This window comes from Phoenix dactylifera, unplaced genomic scaffold (genome assembly GCF_009389715.1).
Source record: "Phoenix dactylifera cultivar Barhee BC4 unplaced genomic scaffold, palm_55x_up_171113_PBpolish2nd_filt_p 000092F, whole genome shotgun sequence".
In the NCBI taxonomy this organism is placed as follows: Eukaryota; Viridiplantae; Streptophyta; class Magnoliopsida; order Arecales; family Arecaceae; genus Phoenix; species Phoenix dactylifera.
In genome coordinates this window covers 1,014,002-1,023,719 of record NW_024067680.1, presented here as the reverse complement: position 1 = coordinate 1,023,719, position 9,718 = coordinate 1,014,002, and positions in this window count along the sequence as shown.

Here is a 9,718-nt window from a genome sequence, read left to right as displayed (position 1 = left end):
GAAATATTTCTCATTAAGTCTAGAAACTACCATGATTAAAGTGAAAAAGAGAATGGTTTCATATTTTTCTTCTACTAGGATAATGTCATTTCTGGAATTTTAAAAGAAATTTGTTAAAAGGAAATTAATCGATTGTATGGCTTAGTTCTTTTGATCAAACTTGTAAGCTTTAAAAATGATTCATTAAATTATCCTTCATAAAGTCTATAAATGGAAAAATTACAACTCATACTATATATCTCTATGTATATAGGGTTTGAATTTTGAACAATATTTCATGTAGACTTCCTTTGTGGTGAAAACTAGTGCCTAGTTTATATAATATTCTTTAGATGAAGGAAATGTGTTATCATGCAAGATTGATGTCCTTTAATTTATTATGGTGGATGTTTAAAAGCAGGTACATCCAAGCAAGCCATAAAGTGCTGAAACGTAATATTTTTTCATTAAATTTTTTTTGGAACTCATAGATATAAAGACAAAGATGGTTAAAATTATGCAACTTAACAATGCGCAATATGTATTAAGGAAGATGTCAAAGATGGTGTTATGCTACCATCCGATTCTTTTCAATAATTATATTACTAATGAAAGTTATGACTATGTATAAGATTAGTACTTAAAATAGTTAATTTCTTTGTTTGTCACCTTTTCTTATTTAAAATATTATGAAATTTCTTTTTCTCTACAACTTAAATTGAAGCAATGTCTTTTTTTTCTCTCTATTTTTAAACATTATATTTTACTAATAATTAGCATTGCAAGATCAAGAGAATGGAAATTTTGATAGATTGTTGTGATAGACTTTAAGAAGCCGTGCAGGCGTATGTTTAGTCCCTAGAGTTGGGCACTGGGCCGGGCCGCCCACGGCCCGGCACGAAGCGGGCAGCTACAGTGTCGGGCCGTGCCTGGCACGGCCCATTTAAGGGGGCCGTGCTGGGTCAAAGGTTACTGGCCCGCGGGTCGAGCCCGGCACGGCCCGCTTCGGGCCTGGGCCGGCACGGCCCGCTCTAGGCCCGCGGGCCAAGCACGGCACGGCCCGCGGGCCAGCCCGGCACGGCCCATAAGGGCCTGGGCCGGGCTGGCCCGCGGGCCTGGCACGGTCCGGGCCTAGGCCCGGCCCGGCCCGATAAAAATTAATGCTTCATAAATTTTTTTAATAAATTAATAAATATTGAAAACTAAGGATTTATGAATATAAAGCCACCTTAATGGTGGGGGGTTTGGCATAGACCCCTACCAGTTTATTAATTTAAATCAAAATGGTACATGAAGGGAGGTTTGGACCTTGGTCTGACCTCCAGAATACAATAAGAAAGGGCCGAGGTTTGGACTTTGGTCTGACCTCCAGAATACAATAAAAATGTACAATTATAAAAAATTAAGAAATCTTACTAATCATCAGTGATTCAGTGAATCAGTATTCACTCTTCAGTCTTCAGTAGTGTTTGTATCATCATCATCAGAGGATGTTGTATTATGTCCACCTTTATCTTGAAGTCTTGCCTCAGCATCCAACCAATCTTTGAAGCAGAGAAGCATCTCCACCGTTTCGCCCGTCATCCTACTTCTCTTTTCGTCAAGAACACGCCGACCTGCACTAAAAGCGGATTCCGATGCTACCGTGGACATCGGCACAGCTAAAATATCGCGTGCAATTGCAGACATAACAGGATATTGATTTCTAACACTCTTCCACCAAGATAATACATCTAGATTCTCTATTTGATTTTCATCATATGCAGACTGAAGATCATTTCGTAAATAAAATTCTAGTTCACTACTTAAAGATGAAGAAGATGAAGATAAACTTGAAGCATGTGTGTGTCTTCTCTGTGCAATGAATGAAAAAATAGATGACGAACGAGAACTACTAGAAGAAGAAATAGAGGTTTGTATTTGTGTTCTAGATCCACGAATTTTTTCATCATATATAGCATAAATATCATAAAGAAGTTGTTTTACCTCATTTTTAGCAGATTCAGAATCTTGATTCATATTTTCACAGTATGCATCAAGTAAAATTAGCACGCCATTTAATTTAACTCTAGGATCAAATACAGCAGCTAAGTTATGCATAGGACATATCTTGTCCCAATACTCATTCCATTTAGATTCCATTATGTCAATAATAGGCATTAAAACATCATCATATCTATGTTCTGCAAATTTTTGACTAATTATATATGCTTGTTGTAAAAATGAACATGAAGTTGGATAATAAATACCAGAAAGAACATTGGTAGCATTATAAAAACTAAGCAAAAAATCTTCCAAAATTTTTCCTTTATTCCAATCAGTTTCAGTCAATGTAAAGCCTAATCCACGATCATTAATATATGCACTTAATAAGTTTTTATATGGGTATGCATCATGTATCATGCTATATGTTGAGTTCCAACGAGTAATTACATCAAGTTTAAATTTTTTAAAACGTTTACCATGATTTATACATAGTTCCTTAAATTCTTGAAGTCTTGATCTTGAAGCATGAATAAAAGAAACTGCATTTCTAATTTTACCAATCACATCTTGAATTATGCCCATGCCAGCTTGAACAGAAAGATTTAAGATATGACATGCACATCTAATATGCAATAAATTTCCATCTAACATGGGATGCAATGAGTCTTTTAATAATGCAACAGCAGAATTATTATTAGATGCATTATCAAAAGTAATAGACATAATTTTATCATTAATATTATATGAACATGCAGTTTGATAAATGACATTTGAAATTTGTTGCCCAGAATGTGGAAAATCAAAAACACGAAAAGCAAGAATACGTTTATTTAATTGCCAATCATTATCAATATAATGAGCAGTAATGGCAATAAAACAATTACTACCTACAGATGCTGACCAAATATCAGAAGTTAATGAAATTTTTACATTTAAAGTAGAAAGTGTTTCAATTAAACTTTGTTTCATTGCTAAAAAGTTAGTCATAGCTACTCTTCTAAATGTACGCCTACTAATTCTTTTGTAAGCAGGTTGTAGGTTTAATTGAACATATTCTTCAAAATTAAAAGATTCACATAAACTAAAAGGTAATTCATCCTTAACTATCCATTTTACAAGTGCTTTTCTTTGATTTTCATGATTATATGCAAAATTACCTACAAGTAATCCCCCTTGTATATTAAGGGTACTTTGAGTTTGAGCATGAGAATCATGCATCCTATGACTCTCTTGATGTCTTTTTAAATGCCCTGTTCCCCCACTACTACTACAACTATAAAGTTTGGCACATTTTTTACATTTAGCTTTCCAGACTCCATCAACCATAACTCTATCAAATTCATTCCATACAGCACTAGTCCTCTTACGAGAAGAGGTTTGATCTTCACTCGGTTCACTAGTTCTAGAGGAACTAGGAACATGGGGTTGGGGATTAGTTTCTTCTCCCTCAGAAACAGGAGGAATGCCAAACTGACTTTCCTCAAAAGATGACATATTTAAATTGATGAATTCAAAAAATAAAAACTAACCACAAGGAGGAATTGAGTAGAGGGTCGGAGGGTAGAGGCAGAGCCGAGATTCTGAGCTTCCTCTTGTGCTCTCAACAGGAGTGACCTTCTCTTCTCAACAGGAATCTCCTCTTGTGTAGTACTTGAACACTTGCTAAATGCAAACTAAAAATTAAATTGCTAGAAGAGCACTTTAGAAGAGAGAAATAATAGCAGTAGAGAAGGAGAGAATAGTTGGTTTGGTGTGGTGAGAATGAGGGAGGAAAGGGTTATTTATAGAAGCCCAAAATTTTTTTTTCCCAAAATACCCCTCAATTTAGCCGTTTTTGGACTGTTGGAAGGGGCAAAATTGGAAATTTCCTAAAATAGCCGTTGGAAACGGCTATTTTTCTCCCCCCCTCTCCAGACGGGCCGTGCCAGGCACGGCCCGTTTGGAACCGTTGCGGGCCGTGCCTGGCACGGCCCGTTTCGTGCCGTGCCCGGCCCGGCCCGCCAATAGACGGGCCTGGGGCCGGGCAGGGCTTCCTTTTGCGCCCGAGACGGGCCGTGCCGGCACGGCCCGTTTAGACCTTGGGCCCGGTGGGCCTGGGCCGGGCCGGCCCGGCACGGCCCGATGTCCAACTCTATTAGTCCCCCATTGGATATACACTAGATAGATCTTGGATACTTATATAGGGTCAAAAAAACTAAATAATACCTTTAGGCTAGTTTTTTCGGAGAAGGTCCCAAGTCATTTAAATGGTATTAATGTAGATCTGTCCCATAGCCTATATAGATTAGGGGATACTGCAGTATGGGCCCACTTAGATTGATTATGATTGGAGGGAGTATGTGAGGATCAGTGTGGCTTGTGTTTAGTCTTATATTGGTTATGTGCTGGATAGATATATTTATACAAGGCTAAGGAACCCAAATAATATCTTCTTGTTAATTTTTTTGGATGAGGTCCTAATTTGTTGCATAAACATCATTTATTAGAAGGTTTATTAGCAAGACTAATATCAAGTTCTAAAATCAACTTTATACTTTATTAAATATAAATCTTCCAATTTATTAAACATAAATCTCCATTGCAAGATTCAGTACAAGGATAATCTGATTCCATTAGTTCCTTCAAAACCCTCCATTTGGCACCTAAAAGACAGCTAACAAATAAAATAGGAACATCATAAAGACAGCTAACAAATAAAATAGGAACATCATAAAGCAGAATTTCACAGCAATCAAGATATATAACAATTGAGAATGCACCCTTTCAATCTTTTCTCCATGTTCACAAAAAAGTGGCAACTAGTCACTATTTTTTTTTTAACTTATCAAATTCCAAAAACAAACTTAAACATTTTAAAGGAAAATAATCAATCTTGCGGTTCGCAATAGAAGAAAATTGAAATTTCCGACCTTTTAAACTTCCCAAATAGATCATAGCTATCTTTACATGTTTAATCCCGAGACCAGATATTATCTCAAATAGAAAAAATCATCTTTTAGGTGAGAACAATAATGGATGAGTTTATGTCTTTGAGATAATTTAATTAAAATAAAGAATTCATAAAATCCTATAACAATTATATTTCAATGAGTGCTGCTTCCTAGCAGCTGAGAGCACCATTTAAATTAAGCCATTTAAATTCATTTGTGTAATTTTAGAATCCATAGTCATCCATGTGGGGCTCTCTATTCATGGGATACCATTATCAACCCGCTTAAGGATTTAGTTTAAATAGTATAGATTCATTAATAAAATTTATCTCTTTTCTTTTAAAAAATAAAATTTGTGTAGTTTAACCACAAAATTAATATTAATCATCTCCTTTGTTCATTAATAAGTACTTATATTGCATACATTTATAAGAGCACATGTATGATAAATAAGTATATCCAAATACAGGCATCCATATCTCACAAACTCATTTCTATCATTCTACCAACCAAATTTTAAGATATCCATGCATCATAAAGCATACAAACCTAGTCAACAATTCCTCCTCATGTTGGTATCAAGTGTCTTTCACTTTTCACTGAATTGAAATCCACATGCAATGACCACATCAAGGGAGGCTGTGATATATATATTGTAATCATCCATTTTATGCTAACAAAACCGCCAATCAAAAAGATCAGGAGAAACATTCTGTCAAAGTATAAGGTCATTAGTGATTGGAAGAACTGGGCACAAAGAAAAATCTTCTAATTCTATAGCTGGCTTGACTTAGTAAAAATACTAAGGCAAACATGTTCATGAGCATGATATCATATCACCGGCCATTAAAGTTGTCTATGTATGGCAATATTATGCTTGCAGCTAATAAACATTCATGTTCACCAAGTGGTATAGGAATAAAAGAAAGGAGAAATTGATAGCCATTCCCTTTGTTGTTGACAGGGATATAAACTTTAATTCCTGGATGGGACTATCCTAGAGGTAGATCAGGCGGGTCAGACTAGATATGGGTCGGCCTGATACAAGATTGATCAAAAATCTATCAACCCAAATCCAATTTGTTTATTAAAAGGGTCTAAAAATTTAGAATCGAACCTGACTATTTCATTAAACAATTAATATAGACTAATAGATAATGGATTGAAACAAGTTAGAGAAGTTAAATGATTAAACATTGTCACCCCTCCCTTCCCTCCTACATTAAATCTAATATAACCAATATATACCTCTTGACGGTATAACCATTGATCTGGAAGAAATCACACTATGCAGCTAATAGCATGAAAACCTGAACTTCGGATCTGAGTTTGGATGGTCATCCAATGTGTACTGCAAACAGTCCCATAGAAGAGACAGGATTCTCTCCAATAGAAACTTAAATTCACCAATTTGTTTATATATATATATAGGAAAAATCATAGATGCCTAAATTTCAGAACCACATTAAGAATGTAGTTCTTTAAGAGTTGACGCTCATTTCTCCAATCCATCATAGCTGATGGCTCCAAAGCAGTCTCTAAAATCATATGGTAGGAATAGCTGAACAGTCCGAGCATTATCAGATGCATGATGCACCACATAGTTATACTCATTTTGGGGAAAAATTAATTAAGCCCTTGGTTAAGGTTTTAGCTTTCCAGATCACTAGGTGGGGCTGAGATCATTAACAAGTCTACCTGTCGATCAACAGTAAACAAGATCACTTCATTTTGTCAAAAGCACTGTGAATCAGAAAACGCTAGCTCTAAGATGCCAAGAGTGGCATCCAGAGAAAGAAGTGAAGGAAAAATATACATTAGCTCACAATCGGCAAGATCGAGAGCTATGCGAAGCCAGCCACTAGGTTTTTGAGGGCCAAGCAATGCCTCTGGCTAGTCACTTATGCTTTGACACCAATGAGAGAGGAGCTCCTTTGCATTATGTCTCAGAGAGATGAATAAATTGTGAAGATTTTCATTAATAGCCAATCACATTGCATATTTTAAATATGAACAATTTGTAACTGCACACAGTCTAGTGTGAAAGCATGTGCTGCATAATATGTAGATAAGTCCCCTCAAATCTATGCATCATACAATATAAGGCTGGTGACAATTTGGTTAGAAAAATTAAAAATTGTAGATCCTGAAAATATAAGTACTTCACTGTTTTGTTTCAACAAATCTAAAGAAGAGAAAGGAGACTGGTGTATCTTAGAGGGGATTTTAGTATGTATGAACTATAAGTGCCATAGATTGGGTGCAAATCTAGATTGCTTAGGATTGTCCGTTAATGGAGAGCCGTCTCGGTTATTAACCAGTCTTAGAAATGGATTGGATTGGTGCGACTGAGCAAGAGTAGAAAGGAGTGCGTGGGAAAGTAAGTTGAATGGTTGAGTGTCAAATTTTATTTTTCCAAAAAAAATGATAAATAAACTGTTACATGTTCTCTTTTAGGAGACTTGAGGAACTAAAGTCACAAAATTTTTTGATGCACATGAAATGATCATGATTTCATCCATTCTGTGATTCAAATGATCACAAAAGAGAATTAGACATAAATATAATTAATTAATAGGTAAGCAATATATATATATATAGAGAGAGAGAGAGAGACACACACACACACATAAGGACACATAAGATGCTCCAATGTACACAAACATCTCCTAAGAGATGATCAAAACATAATAGAAAACATGAAATACAATTCTTGCATATCTTCATTGATAGATCTCCTACGATCTCTCTTCGTAACCTCAGACAATGTATAGAAGTTCAATTATCTTGATGTCTCTTGGAGTTTCTCACTATAGATATATACATCTCTGAATCATCATATGGATGTTGAGATTAATAAGATTGGAAGCTCCAAATAAGGAACATTTTGGAAGCTCCAATGAAGAACACCATTCTCTCAACCATGAAGTCCTCTAGATGGAAAACATGTAACGTGTCATGAGAAATCTAGGTACAGGTGGCATCGGACAAAGACCATAAGCATCAAAGGCAACTTCTTCGATGGCTCCAAGCTTATGAATCCTTGCAAGGTACATGGGAGAAACTCCTTTTGCTTCAAAGTTGCATCCAAAGTGGTTTGGTTGAATAAGCCAAGGAATCCTCCATCCCCTTTTATAAGGTTTGGGAGTTTGTCATCTGCTTCGGTGGAAGCCCCAAGAAGTACGTATTCAATTTTTTATAGTACTTTTTTATAGCACTACTGTACACTTTATTTTGAAGGTTCGAGAGAGTTTGATACAGCTTGAAGTTTCGAGGGACGGCTTGATTCGATGGATGCTTGGTATCGAAGTCCCATGAGAAAGCTTAGCCTGGAGGGCTTGATTCGATGGGTGCTTGGTTTCAAGTTGGCTGGCGCACACTGTTGTAGCTACAAGTTCCACAAAAGGGCTGGTGCTTGTTTTCAAGGTTTTAATATAAAGCTCCCAATCCTTCCATGGCAAACATTAATGTAGTTAGAGTTTTGAGAAAGGGCAGTAAGCATAAACTAGTGTAGCTACCAATAAAAGATATTGATAGTTTCTATGTCATTTTTAGTAATTTGATTGCGTGAATTAACCACTTAATATTTCAGCAATTGAAAGATTATGAATAAATGAAAGAGTGAAAGGTTGAGTATTTTCTTTTGCTACCTCGAAACTGCTTACATATTAAAAATCATATAATTTTGAGATTCCTAACCTAATATCAAGCGACCAAGAATCGGATAGTTTAAATGATACTGTTGGAAAAACCAATTTGGTCTACCCATGATGGTTCAGCCAAACCGGTTCACCAAAAGACATGATCTCATGTCCAAAAGAGATGTCTTTCCATAGACATCTCTCCAATCCTGAAACTGTCTATTGACAGTTATGCATTGAAGCCATATATATATATATATATATATATATATATATATATATATATATATATATATATATATATATATATATATATATATATATATATATATATATATGAGTATAAGGCTTCATTTAATAAAATGTGTGGTTAAGAGATTTTCTACAAGTGTCTTGGGCATTTAGGTTGTGGAAAACAGTAGATTTTCATTGGTAAAATCCACTCCTCGATCAGTGAATCGAACCGAAGGAAAAAACTGTAAGTGATCTGAAATCCTTGCTTATGTTAATGTGTTTATCTTTCATTGGTATCAGAGCATGTTTGTTCGATTTTTGAAATGTTTTGGAGTGGATATTACATGTTTTAACATCTTAAATCCATTGCTCTTGCACTCACCACCTTGAATGGCCATTAATGGCGGTTTTGTTTACACATAGAGTTAGGCCGTGATTTTTTGAATGAAGATACTATATGATATGTAGATGATATCTAGAAAGTTTGGTGATGTTTGGTGCACAGGTTTGAGAGATATAAGTTCATAAAGATCAAAAACCCAAAACTTTGAACCTTGATAACTTTCTCCACAATTTGTTTTGGGAAACGAAATTTATATCAATGGAAAGTCCTTGAAACAAGCTTTCTATCCATATATAATACACTCAATTTCGTTCACTATGGAGGGAGAAATAAGGCCCGAAATAGCAATATTCTGCGAAATTTGAATAGCTTCCATTGAGGAATTTCAGGCTTGTTTCTGCAATGGGCAAGATCAAAAAATCCGAAACTTTGAACCTTGATAACTCTCTCCACAGTTTATTTTGGGAAACGAAATTTATATCAATGGAAAGCCCTTGAAACAAGCTTTCTATCCATATATAATACACTCAATTTCATTCACTATGGAGGGAGAAACAAGGTCCCAAAAAAAAAAATTCTGAAAATTTTCCAATCATACCGTGATT